Here is a 25,165-nt window from a genome sequence, read left to right on the forward strand (position 1 = left end):
AAAAAAGGGAGTGGTCTGACTTGTCGGCCTGTTTAGTTGACGCGTATGCAAGATTTTTTAGTTATTATATACGTCAACAAACGATTCTAGCAGACGTAACTGTTGGATGTCAATCCAACGACCGTCGTGTTTCTTCAATCTCTGATCTTCTTGCTCTAGCCGCCAAAGCAGTGCCGGCGGGACCGCCTACTCCCGCCTCCCGTGGCCGGCTGTGCTGCCGCGCAGGCCTCAGCGCCCCCTACTACTCCCACCGCTGGCCAGGGCATCCCACTAGTCACCCACACCCCCTGTTATTCTGCGGTGACGACAGCCTCACACCGCAGCCGAACCGGTGAATGCTTGTACTCCTCTCCGCGTGGGCATCCACTGCCGCGTCTTCCCCGGCTCCGCGTCGTCCCCTTCCTATGCCTCGCCGTCGTTCACCACCGTGGTCAATGTGGTCAACGACCGACTTCCATCGGAAGAGTACTGTACATGGAGAGGATGACAACTGGGTCCAGGGCAGCCACAAGGAAGTGCCTCCTTATTATGCGGAAAATAATTATTCCTCCACCTGATAGCGGGGACCCACCGGACGGGCCACCAGTATTTTGCGAAAAAAATCATTTCCCCCTGGCTGCTGGGACCCACCGGACGGGCCATCGTATTTCGCGAAAAAAACGTTCCCCCCGCTGTCAGCTCGGACCCACCGGAAGTGCCTCCTTATTACGCACAAAAAAATGAATACTCCCCCGGCTAGCTGGGACCCACCTTGGTGGGAGGCTGACTTGTGGGCCTACTAAGTTGACGGGGACGAAGGGCTTTGTCAACTTAGTCAATATGAACGATTCTAGCTCCAGTGACCGTGCGATGTCCATCCAACGGCCGTAGTGCTTCTTCAACCTCTGGTCTTCTTGCTCCAGCCGCCCAAAGCAGCGCCGGTTATGCCACATGCTCCTGCCTCCGGTGGCCGGCTGTGCTGCCACGGAGGCCTCACCGCCCCCTACTATTCCCACCGTTGGCCAGGCCCTGCGGCGATGTCAGGACCCCGATTCTAAGTCACACCGATCTAGCCTGTAACACCTCATATCACTTTGCGGCCTCATGCACGGTATTCCCACGGGTGTCGCCCTACCATGGCCCCGGACCGTTTGCGCCTTTTGGCTCACGTATATGATGGTGTTGCTAGCATCCATATCACAGAGAACCCGGGCTGACATGACTAGTCATGAACCCAAAGTGGCACTAACTTACGGGGACAGGCATACATGAATCAACATCGAGCATGTCGGTCAGCAGCGTGCGAATCCGGGCTGTAGCACTGGGCTAACAGGACTCCGGGAACCCGGGCTGTAGCAGGATAGGCAGGACTCCGGATGTCACCGTGTGTCATTTCCTCGAAAGGACAGACACAGGAACGAAGTGAATCACATGCCGGCCAGTCAAGTGTTCCGGAGCAGTAGTGCTGGGCTAGCAGGGCTCCGGTGAACCTGGCTGTAGCGGACTACTACGGCTCATGGAAGCACAAGACCTACATTTCCCCATAAGAGAGGCTACCAAGGATAAACAACTAGGTTGTCGGATCCCACACATACCAAGCATTTCAATCATACACACAATATGCTCAATATGTGCAATACAACATGGCATCACAACAAGACTCTACGACTCGGAGTATTTATTCATTAGGCTTCGAGGAGCCAAGTATTACAAACATGGGTCTCATGACCCAACATACAGAGCATACAAGTCAAAGCACAAGCGGAAGCTTAACATGTCTGAGTACAGACTTCTACAAATGAAAAGGGCTGAGAAGCCTGACTATCTATCAGATCCTGCCAAGGGCACAAGATCGTAGCTGAGGTATCAAGCTAAACGTCAAAGTCCACACGGAACTACTAGCGAGACTGAAGTCTCTCTGCAAAACATAAAATAAGCAAACATGAGTACAAATGTACCCAGCAAGACTTACATCAGAACTATCTACATATGCATCGGTATCAACAAAGGGGTGGTGGAGTTAACTGCAGCAAGCCAGCTTTGACTTGGTGGCTAACCTGAACTATGATTGGAAGTAACTCTTTTGAGGTGGCGCACATGAGTCCACAAATTCACCATACCAATACACTACTATGGATCCGTTCCCGTCTCCCTGCGAGAACGCCATCCATAGCACTCACACTTATCTTGTCTATGAACGCCATCCACTTTCACTTATCTATGAACTATGCAAGGGGTCCAAGTTTCCATATCCGAGGAATCCGACTATTCGAATAGATAATGATAAACCTGCAGGGGTGTACTTCTTCACACATGCTCTCGCCACTTACCACCATGTACACGTCGTGTATCTCGGCAACCTTCAAGCAGAAGCCTAGTGAGGGAGTCGGCCACGACCTGACTAATCACACAAGTCTCTCGTCCAGGTTTATCGCCTATTCGGGTTCCATCCGCAAGAAGATCTGGCCGGGGTGTCACTCACAGCCCCAAACGATGTGTACAGGTTTCCCAAGCCCACCACCCGGGTGCCACTTGGTACACCGGGCCACTATGCCTAGTCTGTCCCAAGCCCACCTGTACCGGGTGCCACTTGGTAGACTACTAACACTACGTACAAACACCAGAAACTAGTTGCAACTCCTGGACAGATATCAGGTGGATTAATAAGTCGAGAGGGGCACTTAAGCATTCCAATGCGTGCTAGTAACTTTTCATGGATCAAAAAAACATAACTCAGTTCTTGAGGAAGGCTGCAATGAGACAACCCACCATGTACTCCTACATGGCCTCTCACCGCTACCTTTACCAAATCGTGTTCACACACTTAGCTCTCAATGGTAGGACATGTTCACCACGTTCCAATTCATTCCCGATGAATCAGACCTGACTCAACTCTAAGCAATAGCAGGCATGACAAACAAGCATGAATGAGTAGGCACATCAGGTCTCAAACAATCCCTACTCATGCTACTGGGTTTCATCTACTTACTGTGGCAATGACAGGTTATGCAAAGGAAAGGGGTTCAACTACCGCAACATGTAACAGTTGAATCATTGTTGTCCTAATGCAGTAAAAGAGAGCAGGAGCGAGAGAGTGGGATTGTATCGGAATGAACAAGGGGGTTTTGCTTGCCTGTCACTTCTGAAGATATTATAGCTCTTCATCGGTGTCATCGAACTCATCGTCGGGATACGCCTACCGAGAGGGGACATGCTCCGACAATAGAGAAGAACACAATCAATGCAAATGCGACAATATGATGCATGATCATGGCATGTATATATGATGTTGTTTGTGCTAATGCAAACAGCAACAAGTTCAATGGAGCTCATTTGAATCAAGGATTCAAAAGCAACTCCAAACTTAAGCATTTTAAATGCCCTTTATGTTTTTTCATCTATACAGTAGGTTTAGGTTGGTTTTTCATGCAAGAAACAAGTACAGATGGATAGATTGAATTTTTCTGATAATTTTTCATATATAAATTATTTCATTTGGAGTTACGGTTGAATTTCTATGATTTTTAGAAGTTTATACTATTTTCTGGAATTTTCTGGATTATTTTAAATCCAGAAAATGTTAACTGCGTCAGCATGATGACAGTGTGACATCAGCAGGTCAACAGCGCCAGCCAGGTCAAACCTGACGGTTGGGACCCGCACGTCAGTGTAACAGCGTCACCAGCAGAGGCTGACCTGTGGGGCCTGGTCAACGCTGAGGTGGCAAGGTCGAACTGACCTGTGGGGCCACGCGCATTAGCTTAATTTAAACAGGGAATAACCCTGAGGCTAATTAAGGGGTGGGGCCCGTCTGTCAATGACACAGGTGTCTACAAAAAACGTGATTAACCTAATCTAATGACGCCAGGTCAACGAATGGCGTTTAGCCGCCGGTGAAGAAATCTCGCGGCAGTGGCTCGCAGGAGTTGCTTGGGACGACGCTATGTGTGTCGGTTGGACGCGCGAAGACCACCAGAAGATAGCCCGAACTCGACCGCGTCTAGAAGAGTGATCGGGAGACCTCGGGCTCGCCGGAAATGACGACGACGAGCACAGAGGCGGCGGCCGGAGTTCGGCGTCAGCGGGTCAGGCGCTACTGCACACGGGAGGAGGATCTGGTGGTTGTTCTTAGCTCCTGGGAGTGTGCTGAGGACGATAGCGTCCTCGGATGTGACATGCGTGGGCTCTTGCCATGGCAGCGAGCAAGCTTTCGGTCATGGCGGGGCTACGGCCTAGAGGTAGAGCGCGACGAGGGGAGAAGGGGGAGACGACGTGGGTGCTCACAGCGCGTCCGATGGCGTCGTCGCCGAGGTCGGGCGCGGTCGGGTTGCTGCGAATCGAGGACGACGACTGTCAGGGCAGAGGACGAAGACAACGGCGATGGTGGCACTGCGGGCCGCTTCGGCGTCATTTGGCTCAGCGAAGACGAAGAAGAGGTCGGGGCAGAGCTCTTGCAGACGGCAGAGGGGCAAGGGGGTGGCTGTGGCCGCGGTAAGTGGCCTCGGCGGCGACCAGCTCGCTCGGTTGCGCTCGGGAGGGGGAGTAGAGGAAGGGGAAGAGCTCGAGGGGGAGTGTGAGAGACCCAGGGGTCGCGTGGCATCGGCAGAGGTGAGGGGGAAGCAGGAGGCAGCAAGCAGGAGCTGGCGCAGCTCGGCTGTGCGCTCTCCACGCAGCTACCTCGCCTTCTGGCAGAATGTTGAAGAAGGCGCTGCTCTGGCTGGGCTGCACAGTGTTGGGCCGGCTAGACGCCAGGTAAGTTGACCCAGGTAAGTCTTCTACCTTTCCATTTGTTTATGTTTTCAGCTTTTGCAATTTGTTTTTGATTTAGCAAAAACACCAAATCATTTCTATAAATCCTGAAATTAATTATGGGCAATAACTGAACTTTCTCAGAGGCCCTTAGCTATTTCCAGAATTGCTGGAGCATTTAATAATATTTATTGCAATTAAATGCCCCAATTCAAATACTTTATGAATTAGTTCAAATATCCAGAATGGCCTAAATGTATTTGCATCATTTTTGGCAGAGGTTTTCACCTTTAGCAAAAATAATGAACAGTTTAAAAGGCATTTTGGATTCATTGAAGATTATTTTAGGTTGAACCTATTTGACTTGATCTGGTGCTAGGGTTTCAACAATCCCCATTTCAACTTTCAAAGAATTTTAGACATGATGCATGGATGCTTGTGTAACTATTTGCAATCAAATTCTAGGGCTGTGACAGGCGACGACAGCCTCACACCGCAGCCAAACCAGTGAACCCTCGTACTCCTCTCCACGCGGGCTTCCACTGCCGCGTCTTCCCCGGCTCCGTGTGGTCCCCTTCCTAGGCCTCGCCGTCGTCCACCGCCGTGGTGCTCTCGGCGCGGCGTGGTCAATTTGGTCAACGACCGACTTCCATCGGAAGAGTACTGTGCGTGGAGACGCTGACAGCTGGGTCCACGACCGCAGCAAGGAAGTGCCTCCTTATTACGCGCAAAATAATTATTCCTCTACCTAACAGCGGGGACCCACCGAACGGGCCACCGTATTTCGCGAAAAAATGTTTGCCCCTGATTGCTGGGACCCACCAGCACCACTACTAGGAAAAGGCCTACTAATGGCGCACCTAATTTGGCCATTAATGGCGCATTAGTGGTGCGCCATTAGTAGCACGCCATTAGTATATTTTACAAATGTATCACCACAGGTGCGCCATTAGTATCTGGTATACTAATGCCGCACCACAGATGCGCCATTAGTATATACAACAGTGCGCCATTAGTATGCCTCCCAGGGGGCCATGTATACCCAGGTGCTTTGGCATACTAATGGCGCACGACAGCAAGATGCGCCATTAGTAACTTTGGCATACTAATGGCGCACTCTTTAATGATGCACCATTAGTATCCTTTGGCATACTAATGGCGCACTATGATGTGATGCGCCATTAGTATGAATATTAGGTTTTTTTATTTTTTAATTTTCTGTTTTTTGCACAGGTTACAAAATGTATAATTGGACAAAATATAGACAGCACACATCAACAACAGATTCATCGAATACAATAGAAGATTAGTCTCTGAATACAATTCATCATTTTAGTCTCCGAATACAAGTCATCATATTAGTCTCCGAATTGAAAAGACCGAACAAAGATAGAACATTATATTACAAGTCTCGAGACCGCGAGTTTGTCTTCACATTACAAGTCGATATCGATCATCTAAACTACCATCACATAGAAGAGAGCTGCGGTCATCACGATGAGCATCATCACGATGAAACTCGTCTTCATCCGGTTCCTCCAACGCTCCCTCCCCTCTCCCGCTAGATAGCGGGCGTATCTAGATTTGGCCTCGGCCCTAGTGGCGTACCCTTTGTAACTGTTACCGCTGAATCGGTGAACCTGTCTCCGACACTCCTCCCAGTCGTCGTAGACTCCGGGAACCTTACCCTTGTACACGACATACCACGGCATCGCTATGCAGTAGCCAAACGAAACGTTAGTACCAATTCACAGACAATACATAAGCAATATATAAGTATGCAACAGAACGATCGGAAGAGAAAAGCAAGACATTAATAGCATCGATTACATCTTAAGTTGAACGACTCTCGAAACCAAAGAGACATACTACAAGTTCATTAAAGTTTAATTACAACATGAGACTCAAGGGACCGGAGCGTGGATGAAGCCGCCGTCTATCGTGGGAGTCATGAAAGAACGGGCGTTGTCAGCCTGCATTTGTAGGATTGTGTCGATGTCACTGTTGGACGGTTGATTTCTGAGGTAGAACTGCCCCGCGGTACGAAGGACATCTTGATGGATGATTTCCGCAAACTCCGACTGGATGCGAAAGAATTCTTGTCTGATGTCCGCGTCCTGGATTGCCGACACGCTCGCGGCCCAATCTTTGAGTCTACTCGGTAGCAGAAGTTGATGATGGTCCCGTACGATCGCCCGCATGTGATGGATGGCGTAGTAGGCACCCTTCTGACCGCCAGGCGGCTGCTTGACGCAGCAGAACGTCGTATTGTGGGAGAACACGTGCTTGCCGTACTTACGAATAGGCCTGGTGAAGGTGCCTCCAGATTTGACGTAGCCGGGGAGAACATCATCAAGAACCTTCTTGACATTTGTGTAGTCTACGTTCGACTGACGGTCCGGGTCGAAATACGTGGCCATGGAATATTTGGGGCTTAGGAGGATGAGCGTGCAACGTGTGTCACTGCAGAAAACACGGAATGTTAAAAGAAAAACGATCGAAATCTAAGAATTCATATGTTACGGGGCGGTTGAGGGGAGGACTTACTCGGGAAAGTAAGGCACGAGGAAGTTATCCTTATCTTGGTTTGCCAGAATGACGCCTTCGAGGTAAGAACTCGCGACTTGCCGGTCCCCAGCGCTGCCCAAGATCTTGGCACGCATGTAGAAGGGGTCGACTATCACGATGTCCGGGGTCTTGTCGCGAATGATCCGCATCTCCATACTCAGCGAAAATAGCCGAACGAAGGTGTAGTGCAGCGGATGAAGGTTCAACATAGCGTGGATGTCATCAAACCGCAGGACGATCGTACCCCCGATGGAGTTATCCACAAAGCCCTTGCCCTCTGGCACCTTGGCCGCGAAAACCGGGTATGCCACATCCTTCTCTCCGAGACGCCGCTTCTCCAAAGAAAGAACACTGTCATGCAGACTCCGCATAGCACCGGTTGCAGCATCGAGCATATTTCTCGGTAGCATCGGCCTACCCGCCACATGCACCCTCCTCGAGATATCCTCAGGTGAAGGTGGCCCGTCCTGAGCACGGATCGTACTCGGTGCCGGCTGGCCCGCACCCTTGTTAGTCTTTCTTTTGCGTGCCTTCTTCTTCTCCTGTAATGGGACCGAGTTCTGCTCACAGACCGCCTTCTTGAGTGTGTTGGGGCTGATCATATTTCGCACCTCGCCTATCTGAGGCTCGGTGAAGTCGGCAGCTGGAGGCGTCTCCTGAGAGCTGAACTGCAGACGACGCCTGTTGCAACTTGGCTTCTCCGCGGTACCAGCTAGATCGCGCACGTCTTTTGTTGGGTTGGGTTCTTGAGAAGGAGGCCCCATGAAGTCGCCACCGTACCCATGATCGGCAAAGTACTGATCGACGTTGGCAAATGTATCGTCGTCGTCGTCGTTCTGATCCTGTGCCATATGCATGTTTGGATCCAGTGGCATAGGGATGTCCGGCACCGTTGCGGCGGTCTTGCCATGGGGCCGACTTGGCGCCGGCACGACTGGCGGTGTTGTCTTTGGGGTGGTGTCCCCCGCCCCCAAACGAATCTGGCTCTTCGGCCAAAGCAGGGGCCAGCTCAGGCAGGCGCTGAGGGTCATCACGTCATCATCGTCGGCCCCGACGGGTCGAATCGGAGGTAACAACTCGTCGCAGCCTGGCAGCACCCGAACCAGTTGAACCCTAAACAAGTTGGGTGGCATCTGGGTACCGTGGAACAAGGGGTTGCCCGGTTGAACGATTTTGCCCTTGGCGACATCGACCAACTCGTTGTTCACGAAGTGCAGGAGAGTGCACGGAACGTCGGCGGCGCCCTGCGAAAACATGTAGGGCGTCAGGGATGCCCAGTCAAAGGCAAGGAGATGAAGTCCTCGGCCGAGAGAGGCTTAATTAGTTACCGTGATGATGGCGTCGAGCTCGGCTAATGTCGAGGCACCGCCAACGGCGGGCGTGCAGTTGACGGAGGGGCCGCTTGCTGCAGAGGTGCCGGCCGACGTACACCCGGGTGCATTAAGCTCCCGTGCCGGCGTCGGAGACACCAATGCCGCCTCCGCCGGAGACACCAATGGCCCCGCCATCGCGTTCTGCGAGTTGCTGGCCGTGAAGCTAGGAATCGGGGGCGGCCCCTGTTGGCCGCCCGCAATCCACGCACTAATCCCCTGGATCAAGGTAGGCACAATGGCGGTGATCGTCGCTCCGAGTTGTTGTTGCACTTGCTCTTGGACAATCTCCGGAATCCGCGCCACCTGTGCCCTGAGTTCTTGAACCTCGCGCGCCTGGCTTTCCGAGCTGGTCTTTTTCTCCTTTCGCCCACCAGTGTTATAGTATGACGACCATTTTGTCGACAAGCCTTTGCCGGCCACACGACCAGCTGACGTCGGCTTACTGAGCTTATCCTTGTTCTTCATTACATTCAACGCCCTATTTAGAGTGGTGTCCCAAGGGTTGCTCTTAGTCGACCCCGCGCTACTGCTTTCAGTCGCCTGCGGAAGGAATGTGAACCATTTAGAAATTTGGCTTCATTAATTAGAATGCAACCATATGGAGCTAATTACGCGGGGGTGTATTCCTTACCAGAACAAGCTCAAGCGCCCTGGTCTTCGGATCCGTGGTAAGCTCCTTTGTTTTCGGGTCCTTCTTGTACCGGGCCCTGACAAAGTTCCTGGTCTGCTTGTCACCGTATTTATCGAAGAGGGGCGGTAGGCCTTGCTCGGCACGGTCCGCCTCCTCCTTGTCCCATATAGGCTCCGCCACTCTGTAACCGCCGGGACCGAGTGTGTGTTCCCCTAAGTTCAGCTCCCGCATTTCTTTCCCCCACTTACTTGATTCGGAGCTTGCGGTGCTCGAGCAATTGATCTTGAAGTCGTTGTAGTCATCTTCGGTGATCGAAGGATTTTTCTCCTTGATCTTCTCATAACTCTCACCTTTCTCGATCATTCTCTTCACATTGCTTTTCCAAGTAGACAGGGCCGTGCTCATCTTCGTGAGGGCAGCATTGTTCACTTTATTCCCTTTGAGGCTTGTGTTTTCAAATTCAGCGGGGAACTTGTATCGTTCGTGCAGCTTCGTGAAGAGGAGGTTGCGCAAATTCCCTCGGTCAGGATGCCTGAGGTTCTCGGTGTTGATCGAGACGGTGCTCCGGAGAATGCACCCGAGCTGAAGCGAGTACCCCTTGACTATTCGTTCGGGCGCCGTTGGATTCCCGTTGGAGTCCACTTCAGTAACTTCCTCCTTGAGGGTGCGGAGCACGGTCGGGCGCCGGTCCTTCCGTTGCCTCTTCGGTTGGCTGCCATCTGTGCGTGCGCCGCCATCATCAGTGGTGGCATCCTCGGCGGCACCATCAGTGGTGGCATCAGTGGGGTCATCCTCGGCGGTACCATCAGTGGTCTCAGGATCGGTGGGGAAGGCGGCGTCCTCATATAAGTGAGGTTGTTCCTCCATCTCCTGGGACAGCTCCCAGAATGCCTTGACGCCCGAACCCCCGGCCTCATCGTTGTTGGCCATGTTTCTCTCTAAATAGGAACAAAGTTTGGTCAAAAAGTTGGTTATTGTCAAGGAACAAGATGTCTAAGTTGACCAAATAACCTAATTCTCGAGGAATGTCGCCAAAAAGTTGGTTATTGTCAAGGAACAATTGAGAGATGTTTGTGATATTGCCTAGGTGTTTTGGGATAGAACCTGTTAGTGTGTTGTTGCTAAGGTCCAAGTCCACGTTCTCAGGGTAACCTAGTTCTTGAGGGGTGTGTCTAGAAAGTTGGTTGCTGCAAAGATACAAGGTTGTGAGTTTGGTCAAATTGCCTATGATGTTTGTGATATTGCCTTGGATCTTGAAGGCACTGTTGCATGATGCAGTGGTACAGCTAGCATGGGACCTCATCTTTGCAGGCTAATTTTCTAGATTGTAACACTGGGATTTGTGCACAAGCTAAGCTAGCTAAGACAGTAGCTTCCTTGCAACCCACAAAAGACAAAGGAAAAGGGGTGAAAAGGGGGAGATGGTTAGCTTTGATGAGCAGGCAACATCTTCCTAACCCCCTTCTTCTTGTCTCCTCTCACTATCTCTCTCACACACATGGCAAGCAAGGGTGTCTGAGTGTGTGAAAAAAATACTAAACTAATCCAACCACTAAAGCAAATTAATTTTTATTTCGGTTGAGAATCGGGCACCTTCTAGGTCAAGAAAATTGGGCATGACCTTTGCTAATTTTCTTGACCTTGGAGTGCCCCATTTCTCAACCGAAACGGAAATTAATCAACATTTCAGGAGAAAGGGGTCATTTTAGAAGATCACAAGTAGCAGCAGCATCACTTGACAAAATCACAACTAGCAGCAGCAACTCGCAGATAGCAGCAGCAGCATCACTTGACAAGTAGTACAGCAGCAGCAGCAGCATGCATGCACTGGTCCATGGCACAAAGTCCATGACCCAGAACAGAGCACTTTACTAAAAATGAAGAAGAAAAAAGGCATGCATGCACTGGTTGTAGCAAATCATCACTTCTGAATCAAAACACCATGCTGGTGTAGCCATAGGCCCACATTAGTCTAAAATCCTGCTTTATTTTTCACAACAGAAAGGTCAAAACAACAATAAAAAGGAGAGCCCAATCTGGTCTAATTGATCCTTGGAAATTATAGAATGTTCATCTATGCATGGAAAAACAACAATTAGGACAGGGAAATTACTATGCAGCTAATAGTCTTTAAGCATTGAAACACAGCTAAGGTTACAACCCAGAAGTGATGGTTAACACTTCTAATAAACATGGCAATTTTAAATTATGACACACAATGCCATAATTAATCAAGAGTTACTACTACAGTACTCATGTACTCCATCTTACAGAGTTACTCCATCACAGCAACAACAACCTTGCAGATCAAAAATGATTTGTGTAATCTGGTTGGTACTCTTACAGTTGCATAAATTGAAAAAAATTGATCTGTGTGATCTGGGTTACAGTATCAGCAACCTTGCATTTCATTTTATACAAAATTGTACTCCATCACCAAATTCATTGATGTTTCTAAGCAAAATTCACAAGTTCAGAATATCACAAGTTCACAAGATCTACAGTAGCAGCAGCATCACAAGTTGACAAAATTCAGTGGACTTAGAAGTTAGAGCTAGAGCAGCATCACTAGAGTGCAACTACAAGAACAAGCACCGGCATCACTTAAGCAGCAGCAGCAACAACATCGAGCAGATTACACATCGCGGGTCACTAGAGCGGATTAAGTGATGACAGCCTACTCCTCGGATCTTTGGACAAGTAGCTGACCACCACCAGATGGAGTGGTCCCTAGAGAAGATTACACATCACAAACAGGAACTCACTAGAGCAGATTACTCATCCAAGCATCACTTAAGCTGTACTCCCGACGAACCGAAGGGGAAAGGGAGGGGATCGACAGAGGAGCTCACCATCACCTGCAGGTGAGCAAAGCGGGCTCGGGGGACAGCTCACCGGAGCGAATTGTCGACGGAGTCCGCCGGGCCGAAGAGGAAGCCGGTGGCAGGGAAGGTGTCGCGGGGGCGTCCGGAGTCCTGCGGCTTGTCCGGGGAGACGTAGTCGAGGGAGGTGGAGTGCTTGGGCACGTTAGTGTGGCATGATGTCGACGGTTGCCATGGTGGTGCGAGGTGGCCGGCGACGGGCGCGTCGCGCGCGGGTTGCCGATGCGGATCTGGGGGAGAGGAGAAGGCGAGAGGGCGAGGGGAAGGGCGAGGGGGCAAGTGGGGAGGCAGCGAGGGCGGTGGGGGTCAACGGCGACGGGGGCGGCTCGGGCACGGGGATGGCGCAGTGAGGGGAGAGAGACAGAGGGGAGAGAAAGAGGATGGCATGGGCGCAGACCTTTTTTGTTATTAATGGCACAATACTAATGGCGCACCACCCCTCGGTGCGCCATAAGTACATCCATACTAATGGCGCACCCCACTGTGGTGCGCCATTAGTATTTTTTTTATTTCTACTCGAGCCAACAGGTTATCTTCCACCTGACCTGATCCACACCAAGTTCCCTCTACTAGCTCGACTGGCCAGCAGCCAGTTCTCACACTAGGAGGTCCTGGGTTCGATTCCCAAGCTCCATAATTTTTTTATGCATTTAAAATGCTGTTTGATACTTATTTGTGTTTAAATATGTTCAAACTTGTTTAAATCATAACAGTAATATTTTTTTTATAAGACAGTAATAATTTTTAAAAAAATATCATCAAACAGTAATGCCGGTGGAGCGGGGGAGGGTGCGCGGGGTGCGGGGGGTCGGCGGCGGCGGTTGAGTAGGGGAGGGGTGCGGGGGGTCGGCGGCGGCGGTTGAGTAGGGGAATCGAGGGTGCGGGGGGTCGGCGGCGGCGGCCGGTGGACCGGGGGGTGCTCGATGGCGAGGGGGACCGGATCTGGCGAGGTGGGATAGCGATCGAGATGGAGGGGGATCGAGATCGAGTGTCCATGAAATTTAAAAATATTCATGATAGTTCAAAAAGTGCCCATGAAATACAATCGAGAAATGAAGGCTACGATTTAAATACAATCGATCTTAGCTAGCTATCTGTTCACAATCTTCTTGCCCTTCTTTTTCGCAAATGGAGTTCTTCTGTGGAACGGGCGTCCTTTAGGTAGGGTGGTCCTGCTTCTTCTTGTGGTGTATGCTGCTACTTCATCATCGTCGTCATGTTCGATCCTCGGGTCGCCGTACTTGTCGAAGTCTTGCTCATTGGCTACTCCATCCATTCCGATGATCTTCCTTTTGCCTCTCCTCACGACAACACGACTGGGCTTTGACGGGTCGGTAATGAAGAAGCATTGGTCCACTTGGGAAGCCAGTACCCATGGCTCATTTTTCGCGGTGACGTTTGCGCCCGCGGTCTTGGATTTGGCTTCGGGTATAACCATGGTGGTGAAATACCGGTCTTCTTTTAGGACGCTCTTGGCCCATCTGACACGGAACATCGGGACCTTCTCTCCAGCGTAGCTCAGCTCCCAGATCTCCTCGATCCTTCCGTAGTATCTGTCCTTGTCGTTACCAGTGTAGGATTCCATCGTTACCCCGGAGTTCTGATAACCATCGCTCTTCATGTCCTTGGCCTCGGTGTAGAATGTGTAGCCGTTGATATCGTACGCCTCATAGGTCATCAGGTTGTGCTCGGCGCCCTGTGACAAGGCGAATATGAGTTGTTCTTCCGCGGAAGAATCCTCATGTAAAGGGTACGACAGAAGCTTCTGCTTGAACCAACGCGTGAAACATGAGTTGTGCTCTTTGAGTATATCTCCGTCCGTCCTCTGTTGGCCTCGGTCATTGTACGTCTTCTTAATAAAGGTTTTGTGCTGTACCACCCAAGGATCGACCACGTCTATGTGTTGTAGCGCGACTAGGTTTGCTCTTTCAAAGTCGGCGAGTCGACCCTCGAAGTCGACATGCATTTCGCGACGACCCTCATGGTGACCCCATCCAGCGAGCCTGCCGAGGTGCCTGTTGACGGGCAGACCAACGGGGTTCTCGATGCCTAGATAATTCGTGCAGTAGGAGATGCACTCTTCGGTCAGAAAGCCCCTGGCTATGCTTCCCTCTGGACGTGACATGTTGCAAACGTATCCTTTGATGACACCATTCATCCTTTCGAACGGCATCATGCTGTGCAGGAACGTCGGCCCGAGTTGGATGATATCGTCCACGATATGGACCAGCAGATGCACCATAACGTCGAAGAATGCGGGCGGGAAGTACATCTCAAGCTCGCATAGTATCACCACGATCTCTTCCTGTAGCCTTCTGAGTTGCCTCACGCCAACAGACTTCCGAGAGATGACGTCGAAAAAGTTGCATAGGCCAAATAGGGTTTCACGGACGTGCGCGTCCATGATCCCACGGATTGCAACTGGAAGTATCTGCGTCATCAGCACGTGACAGTCGTGAGACTTCATCCCGCTGAACTTCAGCTTCGCTGGGTCTAGGTATCTGCTTATCTTCCCCGCGTAACCGTAAGGAAGTTTTACTCCTACGAGGCAGGTGAAAAACTGCTCGATCTCCTCCTGACTTAGAGTGAAGCACGCGGGAGGGTAGTCATTTCCGGTCTTCTTGGCCTTTTTGCCTTTGTGACGACTTTCCGTGTCCTGCTTCGCCTCATCATCATCATCATCATCATCATGATCATCATATATAGCGTGAAGCTCCTGCCTGATGCCCATTGATTTCAAGTCTGCCCTTGCTTTCGGCCCATCTTTGGTCCTCTCTGGCATGTTGAGCAGGGTACCAAGCAGACTCTCGCACACGTTCTTCGTGATATGCATGACATCAAGGCTGTGAGGCACACGGTGGATCTTCCAGTACGGCAAGTCCCAGAAAACAGACCTCGTTTTCCATACCTTCAGCAGCGGCTCTGGCGCCTTTCGCTTCTTTCCCGGCTCTGGCGCCTTTTGCTTCTTTCCCGGCAGTGGGCAGTCTTTCCAATTTTTCAACAGCTCGTCTATTTCCTCGCCGCTCCTCGTACGCGGGCGTCCTCGGGGTTCGGTTTCACCATCGAACAGATCCTTGCGTTTTCTCCACGGGTCATCGTCGCGAAGCCACCTTCGATGTCCCATGAACACGGTTTTCGAAGACCCGGGATCTCTATCTAGCTGGCGATACGTTGTGTCATCCATGCACCTGACGCATCCAGAAAATCCGTGGACCACCTGCCCCGCGACATATCCGTAACCGAGATAGTCGTGCACCGTCGTGAGCAGCGCGGCTCTCATAGGGAAATATTCTTTCTCTGCGGCGTCCCACGTATTGGCTGGCGTTTTCCACAGCGTGTCAAGCTCCTCTTTCAGCAGCCCCAGATACAGATTGATGTCGTTCCCTGGTTGTTTCGGTCCTTCAATTAGCATACTCATGTGAATGTACTTCCTCTTCATGCACAACCAGGGGGGAAGGTTGTACATCCACACAAACACAGGCCAGGTGCTATGTGTGCTTCTCTGGCTGCCAAACGGATTGACTCCATCGGTGCTCGCGCCCAGCACGATGTTCCTTGGATCATTCCCAAATTCTGGGTCTTCGAAGTTCAACGCTTGCCACTGGCTCGCATCCTTAGGGTGACTCAGCATCTTGTCTTTTTTATCTATCTCCGGATCATTTGCGTCATCTTCTCGCTTCTTCTCCTCCCTATCCGCGTGCCAACGCAGGAGCTTTGCTACCTTAGGGTCCGCGAAATACCGCTGCAGACGAGGAGTGATCGGAAAGTACCACACCACTTTTCGAGGAGCTTTCTTCCTCTTCTTGTATCGAGTGACGCCGCACACCGGACATATGGTAGACTCCGCGTGCTCGTCCCGATAAATGATGCAATTGTTCATGCACACATGGTATTTCACGTGCGGTAAATCCAGAGGACACACGATTTTCTTCGCCTCCTCCAAACTGGTCGGGCACTTGTTCCCCTCGGGAAGACGTTCGTGCCAGAATGACATGTTCTCGTCGAAGCATGCGTCGGTCATTTTGTTTTTACCTTCATCTCCAGAGCCATGAGCGTTACTTTCAGGCGGGTATCCTCGGGCCTGCATCCTTCATACAATGGAGTAACCGCGTCTAACTCAAGTTGATCCATCTTGGCTTTCTCTCGGGCGGCAGCTCTTGCGTTATCCGTCTGCTTGAGAAGCAGCTCTTGAATATGAGGGTCCTGCACCCAGCCCATCGATGGTCCAGTGTCGTCTGCTCCGCCGGCATCATCATCTTCATGATCATGCCTGTCGACTGCTCCGGCATCTTCCTCATCATCATGTCCTGCATCTTCTACATGATGACTGTGTACAGCATCACCGTCGTGATCATCTCCTGGGGATTCTTCGTCTTCTCGCCCGCCCGAGCCGCGGTGGTTGTCTTGCTGCCCTTCCTCATTTCTTGCCCGGCCCCCATGGACGACTTCGTAGTCATCTTCATCACCTTGCCACCAATAGCCATCCATGAAACCACGCAAGAGCAGGTGGTCCCGCACCTGCCCGGATTCCGGGTCCGCAATAAGGCTCTTCAGCTTGCATCTTCGACACGGACATCTTATCTCCGTCTCGTTCTTTTGAAGCATCTCGGCCTTCGCGGACCTCAAAAACCTATTCACGATGCCTTCGGTCATCATGCGGACCATGGTCGCCTGCGGGGTAGAGCAAAACGATATTTTAGAACCAAGAAAAAATTTGGCATGACTTTCCCTAAAAATAGGACCAAAAAGAATGCTTAATGCCAAAATTCTCGCCGAAACGGAAATGAATCAACATTCCGGCAAAATATTGGCAACTATCGAATTTCAAATACCGGTACACCTCCAAACACAAACACATATGCAACACCACAAACATATGCAACACCACGAACATACATAGATCTAGCTAGGCCATAAAAAGTGCATGTGCACATTGTTGTAGGGAGAACAACATAAATATAGCTTCCCCCCTTACTTACCTATCAAAACAAGGTAATTTAACCACTTAAATTGAATGAATCTATGGTGGAAATGAGGTGAAAAAGAGGAGGCACCCGAGACAAGGAGGAGGTGGAGAGAATGAAGTGGGGAGAAAGTGAGTGTGGGTAGGAGAGGCTGTCCAAAATATCTTGTTGCTGCCCACTTACTAATGGCGCACCAACTCTAAATGCGCCATTAGTAATCCAGGTTACTAATGGCGCACCTCCTGGTGGTGCGCCATTAGTAGTTTTGCAAAAAAAATACTAATGGCGCACTGTCCCACAGTGCGCCATTACTAGTTTAAACTAGTAATGGCGCACGGTGGAACAGTGCGCCATTAGTAGTTTTGCAAAAAAGGGAATAAAAAATATAATAAAAAAACAACATTAGTGGCGCACTTTCCGGCTAGTGCGCCATTACTAGTTACAACTAGTAATGGCGCACTGTCTCTGGATGCGCCATTAGTATGTTTGGACATGCGCACTAGTTAAAATTTTTTGATACTAATGGCGCACCCGGGGCCAGGTGCGCCATTAGTAGTTTCAACTCTAATGGCGTATCAGTAGGTGGTGCGCCGCGCACTGCTTGTCTGGTGCGCCATTAGTATCAATCCCATCTATAGCCCTTTTTCCAGTAGTGAGCTACATCTTCGCACGCAAGGAAGTGCCTAACAGTCAGGACCCACCTGGTCGAAGCATACGTAGCGTTGTCATTCTGGTCGCAAATGTGTACGTACATATATACTGGTCGATGCAGAGGTGCGCATGTAGCATGTACACGTGCGTACAGCGGCCAGGGTGCAAGAAAGAAAATACGGCCACGTATGTGTACATACGGGCGGGGTCTCGAACGCCTACTCGCGCATACGTACGGCCAGGGCTCGTGTACATGGCTGGGTCAGAATGGAGAGACAGCATCGTCGTCGTGTTCATGGGGAGGCAACAGAATGCGTCGTGTTCATGGGGAGGCAACGGAATGCTCGTGTTCATGGGGAGGCAAAGGGTCGTGTTCATCGAGAGGGCTTGGACGTAACAGGCGATGGATACGAGGCTTGGCGTACCGCAGAACGGAGGAAACAGCCTTGTGTTCGACCGGCCACGTTCGAAACGGGATCCTGTTCATCGGGAGGGGTCTGGCGTACCGCAGAACGGAGGAAACGGACCTCCTACGGTCGAAACGGGGGTCCTATTGATCAGGAGGGGTGTGGCGTACCGCAAAACGGATGAAACGGACTTGTGTTGGAGCGCTACGGTCGAAACGGGGGTCCTGTTCATCGGGAGGGGTGTGGCGTACCGCAAAAAGGGACTCCACAAGATACTGTTCATCTCCACCGTCGACCCCTCCAGCCTCCACGAGCTACTGTTCATCCACCGTCGACCTCCTCCAGCCTCCACCTGGGACTGTTCATCCACGGGCTCCTGTTCATCCAGCCTCGACCGAGCGCTACTCCACCGGCTACTGTTCAACCAGCCCTCTCCACGGGCTCCTGTTCAACCACCCCTCCACGGGCTACTGTTCATCCTGCCCTCCACCGTCTACTGTTCATCCTGCCCTCCACGGGGTGGTCTTGTTCATCCAGCCCTCCACGGGGTCCTATTCATCCAGCCCCAACCGGCTCGATCGATCGGGGTCATGTTCATCCAGAGGCAACACCATGGGGTCCTGTTCATCCACCCCCACCGGGAACTGTTCATCCAACCCCCCCCCCCGCAACACTCACTATTCATCCAGAGGCAGCATCGATCGGCTTCAGTTAGCAGCATAGCGAAGGAATCGCTCGATCGGGTTCAGTTAACAGCCATCGATCGATCGCTCGAGTTTAGTAATGCGTAGCCTACAGTGCAATCGCTCGGGTTTAGTTAGAGCCCAACGCCTCGCTCGGGTTCAGTTAGAGCCAACGCCTCGCACACACGCGCGTACGTGTATGAGAGAAGCGTGCATCGCTCGGCCCCCGACCTCCCACCATAACCGGGAACTCCCCGAAATTTTCCTCGCCCTCGCTTCTACCACAATTTTTTCCGTCATGGACGGCCCAAAGAATGTCATGCAGCTGCGTCTCCGACCCGCCCAGGACGAAAAGCCCATTTTCTGTCATGATTTTTTTGTCATAGAAGTAGGAGCCCACCACATCTATGATGATACTGGGTTTTCTCACAATTATCGTCATAGAAGTGTCATATGTATGACAAAAATTCTTTTCGTTCGGCCCAAAATGTCATGGATGTGTCTTTTTTTGTAGTGTGAGGGGCCTTATAGTCCGGATGTGGCCTGGCGAGTCCCTTCCCAACAGCTACTTTGGACTGGTGAGGCGGCTTGTGGATGCCTACCCACGGCTGGAGGCCATAAAGCGGTCCGTCTGCATCGAAGGTGCACGCCGGGCCTTTGCCCGTGCGAAGGTGCATTGGGCCAAGATGGATGCCGAGAAGCTGGTGAAGGAGGGGACACCACAGGGCAAGGAGCATCGCCACCCTGAGATGTATTATGAGGGTGTCCTGAAGGGTGCTCGTCTTGTGGTGGACGAGTGTGCGAAGGATGTAATTTTTGAATAAACTTGCTCGGGTGATCCTGTATTATCAAAACTTGTTCATATGCGCTATGCAACGCTTATTTGAATTTAAAATATTACCTTCTGTGCGGCTGTTTATCAAATCTGAGAGATGGCCAGTTGTCGGCTTCTGCCCCCATGCCATGAGTGCTGGGGTGTTCGGGATAAACCTGAGCACTCTTTTTCCCATTGTTGGATCCTTCAAGGGACGTGCTCAGCACAACGAACAAGGCAACCAGACTATAATGCTTTATCACTCTCACTTAGCCATGGAATTCTACAATTTTAAATTTTGGCGAAGCCCTAGTATTCGGAAGGCCGAATTCGGGACGCTATGCACGCCTTAAGCCGGACAAAGCTGACTCCTCGCTCTAAGCGGCATAAGTTTTAGGGACTCGAGACCTCTCAAACAGCGACCAGCTCTCGCCTTATCATGACAGTCAGTTTTAGCTTTCTCTACTGAGGTGCTTAGCCCAGCTTAACTGGGGCACAATCGCAGTAGTTCTCCCAGTGCTACCTTAGCCGATATAGCGGAACGTAAGGTACCAAAACATGGGAGCCTGGCAAACCCAACTATTGACCCAAGACATGATTCGGAGCCGATGCATATAATGCTATAAGTTCGGGGTGCCGCACTATCGAAAGTGTTCGGACTTCTCATGCCGTATTATAGGGTATGCTTAAGCCCCTGGCGTATTGGCCGTACTGGAGTGTATGGGTGCTGAATGTCATAAATGAACATATATATATATATATATATATATAAGAAAGAATAGAGAATGCGGTAATAGTCTAGTGCTATGCATTGTTTATTCAAAAAGGTGCGTCGAAGAAAAATGATACAAGTAGTGCGATAAGCAAAAAGTAGGACTATTTGACATGTCCCCTCCAAGGGCAAGCTGAGGAATGGTATTTAAAGCATGTATTTCACTCGTTGTCAGAGACCAGTTGGGAGTTCTGTGGTGCGACGTAGCATTCTGCCTCCTTGGTTGTTGCATCGTGTGTCCGGCAATCGTACTGCCGGACGGGGTTTCCAGAGATTAAAGTCCTGAAAGAGAGAAAAATAACAGAGCAGGAAGCCCCTAGTGCGGTTGAGCCGCGTCTTGGGGCGTGCCGTAGTCGTGCCCCCCTCCCCACCTGTGCCCATGGTATTTCAATGCGTAATTATGTACGCATGGCACGGATTTCGCCGTTTGGCTGGTACTGGGGTGGGGGCCGCATTGCTATGCAAGCTCTGAACGTGCCAGGTGGTCTTGTTGCCGATTACTCCAGGCACGCTTGAAGGAGTCTGGGTCTTTAATCGCCGAACTGGTGGATTGCTTTAAGAGGCTGCTTTGTGCTTTTGCTGCAAGGGCCACAGTGTGCTCCTCCATGCGGAGAGAGCGCTTTGTGTTTCCATTGACTGTGATGACCCCCCCGAGGTCCTGGCATCTTGAGCTTGAGATATGCATGGTGCGGTACTGCGTTGAATCTCGCGAATGCGGTTCGCCCGAGAAGTGCATGATAGCCACTTCAAAACGGGACTATATCGAAGATTAGCTCCTTGCTTCGGAAGTTATCTGGGGATCCGAAGACCACTTCCAGTGTGACTGAGCCTGTGTAATGGGCCTCTACACCTGGTATGACACCTTTAATGGTCGTTCTTGTGGGTTTGATCCTTGAGGGGTCTATACCGATTTTGCGCACTGTGTCCTGATAAAGCAGGTTCAGGCTGCTGCCACCGTCCATTAGGACTCGAGTGAGGTGAAATCCGTCGATGATTGGGTCTAGGACCAGTGCGGCGAATCCGCCATGACGGATACTAGTGGGGTGGTCCCTGCGATCAAAGGTGATCGGACAGGAGGACCATGGGTTGAACTTTGGGGCGACTGGCTCCAACGCATATACGTCCCTTAACGCACGCTTTCGCTCCCTCTTGGGGATAATGGGTTGCGTATATCATGTTCACCGTCTGCACTTGTGGGGGGAACCTCTTCTGTCCTCCGGTGTTCGGCTGCCGGGACTCTTCCTCGTCATCACTATGTAGCCCCTTGTCTTTGTTTTCGGTGTTTAACTTGCCAGCCTGCTTGAACACCCAACATTCCCTGTTGGTGTGGTTGGCTGGCTTGTCAGGGGTGCCATGTATTTGGCACGAGTGATTGAGTATACGGTCCAAACTGGACGGGCCCGGAGTGCTTCTTTTGAATGGCTTTTTCTGCTGACCGGGTTTAGAGCCTCTGAATCCGGCATTGACTGTCGTATCTTCGGTATTGTCGCTATTGACACGGTGCTTATGTTTGTTGCAACGTGACCTGCCATTGTTATCCGTGGTATCTGAAGTACCATGGTTCTTTGATATGTTATTACTGTGAGCCAGCCAGCTGTCTTCTCCCGCGCAAAAGCGGGTCATGAATGTCGTGAGGGCTGCCATAGATTTTGGCTTTTCCTGGCCAAGGTGCCGGGCAAGCCACTCGTCACGGATGTTGTGCTTAAAAGCTGCTAGGGCCTCTGCATCCGGACAGTCGACGATTTGATTTTTCTTTGTCAAGAACCGTGTCCAGAATTGCCTGGCCGATTCCTCTGGCTGCTGAATTATGTGGCTCAAGTCATCGGCATCTGGTGGTCGCACATAAGTTCCCTAGAAGTTGTCGAGGAATGCGGCTTCCAGATCTTCCCAACAGCCAATGGATTCTGCTGGCAGGCTGTTGAGCCAATGCCGAGCTGGTCCTTTGAGCTTGAGTGGGAGGTATTTGATGGCGTGTAGATCGTCACCGTGGGCCATGTGGATGTGTAGGAGGAAGTCCTCAATCCATACTGTAGGATCTGTTGTGCCGTTGTATGATTCGATATTTACGGGTTTGAAACCCTCTGGGATTTGGTGATCCATTACTTCATGTGTGAAGCATATGGGGTGTGCGGCGCCTCTGTAGTGGGCTATGTCGCGGCGCAGCTCGAATGATTCTTGTCCACTGTGTTCGGCCCGGCCGGATTTACTTTTACTATATCCGGCGTGACGGTTATCGTCTCGCATAGTGGCGCGCCATGGGTGCTGAATGTCATGAAATAATATATATATATGTGTATATATATATATGTATATATATATGTATATATATATATATAAAGAAGAATAGAGAATGCAATAATATTCTAGTGCTATGCATTGTTTATTGAAAAATGTGCGTCGAAGCAGAATGATACAAGTAGTGCGATAAGCAAAAAGTAGGACTATTTGACATGTCCCCTCCAAGGGCAAGCTGAGGAATGGTATTTAAAGCAAGTATTTTACTCGTTATCAGAGACCACCTAGGAGTTCCATGGTGCGACATAGCTTTCTGCCTCCTTGGTTGTTGCATCGTGTGTCCGGCAATCGTACTTCCGGACGGGGTTTCCAGAGATTAAAGTCCTGAAAGAGAGAAAAATAACAAAGCGGGAAGTCCCTAGTGCGGTTGAGCCGCGTCTTGGGGCGTGCCATATTCATGCCCCCCTCCCCACCTGTGTCCATGGCATTTTCAATGCGTAATTATGTACGTGTGGCATGGATTTCGCCGTTTGGCTAGGACTAGGGTGGGGGCCGCATTGGAATGCGAGCTCGGAACGTGCCAGGCGGTCTTGTTGCCGATTACTCCGGGCAGGTTTGAAGGTGTCCGGGTCTTTAATCACTGAACTGGTGGATGGCCTTAAGAGGCTGCTTTGTGCTTCTGTCGCGAGGGCCGCAGTGTGCTCCTCCGTGCGGAGAGAGTGCTCTGTGTTTCCATTGACTGTGATGACCCCCCGAGGTCCTGGCATCTTGAGCTTGAGATATGCATAGTGCGGTACCGCGTTGAATCTCGCAAATGTGGTTCGCCCGAGCAGTGCATGATAGCCACTGTGGAACGGGACTATATCGATGATTAGCTCCTCGCTTCGGAAGTTATCCGGGGATCCGAAGACCACTTCTAGTGTGTCTGAGCCTGTGCAATGGGCCTCTACACCTGGTATGACGCCTTTAAAGTTCGTTCTTGTGGGTTTGATCCTTGAGGGGTCTATACCCATTTTGTGCATTGTGTCCTGATAAAGCAGGTTCAGGCTGCTGCCACCGTCCATAAGGACTCGAGTGAGGTGAAATCCGTCGATGATTGGGTCTAGGACCAGTGCAGCGAATCCACCATGACGAATACTAGTGGGGTGGTCCCTGCGATCGAAGGTGATCGGACAGGAGGACCATGTGTTGAACTTTGGGGTGACTGGCTCCAATGCATATACGTCCCTTAACGCACGCTTCCGCTACCTCTTGGGGATGTGGGTTGTGTATATCATGTTCACCGTCCGCACTTGTGGGGGGAACCTCTTCCGTCCTCCGGTGTTCGGCTGCCGGGGCTCTTCCTCGTCATCTCTATGTAGCCCCTTGTCTTTGTTTTCGGTGTTTAACTTGCCGGCCTGCTTGAACACCCAACATTCCCTATTGGTGTGGTTGGCTGGCTTGTCAGGGGTGCCATGTATTTGGCAAGAGCGATCGAGTATACGGTCCAAACTGGACGGGCCCAGAGAGCTTCTTTTGAATGGCTTTTTCCGAAGACCGGGTTTAGAGCCTCTGAATCCGGCATTGACTGCCGTATCTTCGGTATTGTCGCTATTGACGCGGCGCTTATGTTTGTTGCGACGTGTCCTGCCATTGTTATCCTTGGTATCTGAAGTACCATGGTTCTTTGATATGTTATTACTGCGAGCCAGCCAGCTGTCTTCTCCCGTGCAAAAGCGGGTCATGAGTGTCGTGAGGGCTGCCATAGATTTTGGCTTTTCTTGGCCAAGGTGTCGGGCGAGCCACTCATCGCGGATGTTGTGCTTAAAAGCTGCTAGGGCCTCTGCATCCGGACAGTCGACGATTTGATTTTTCTTTGTCAGGAACCGTGTCCAGAATTTCCTGGCCGATTCCTCTGGCTTCTGAATTATGTGGCTGAAGTCATCGGCATCTGGTGGTCGCACATAAGTGCCCTGGAAGTTGTCGAGGAATGCGGCTTCCAGATCTTCCCAACAGCCAATGGATTCGGCTGGCAGGCGGTTGAACCAATACCGATCTAGTCCTTTGAGTTTAAGTGGGAGGTATTTGATGGCGTGAAGATCATCACCGCAGGCCATGTGGATGTGCAGGAGGAAGTCCTCAATCCATACTACAGGATCTGTCGTGCTATTGTATGATTCGATATTTACGAGTTTGAAACCCTCTGGGATTTGATGATCCATTACTTCGTCTGTCAAGCATAGGGGGTGTGCGGCGCCTCTGTACTGGGCTATGTCGCGACGTAGCTCAAATGAGTCTTGTCCGCTGTGTTCGGCCCGGCCGGATTTACTTTTACTATATCCGGCGTGACGGTTATCGTGCCGCGTGGTGGCGCGGCCTCGTGATCCGTAGATCGATCTTGCATGTTTTTCTTTGTCCTCCAATACGTATCGCAGGTCTAGCGTGTTTCCCCGTGCCTTGACATTTTTATTTGAGTGG

The sequence above is a fragment of the Triticum aestivum genome, chromosome 1A, assembly GCF_018294505.1.
Source record: "Triticum aestivum cultivar Chinese Spring chromosome 1A, IWGSC CS RefSeq v2.1, whole genome shotgun sequence".
Classification (NCBI taxonomy): Eukaryota; Viridiplantae; Streptophyta; class Magnoliopsida; order Poales; family Poaceae; genus Triticum; species Triticum aestivum.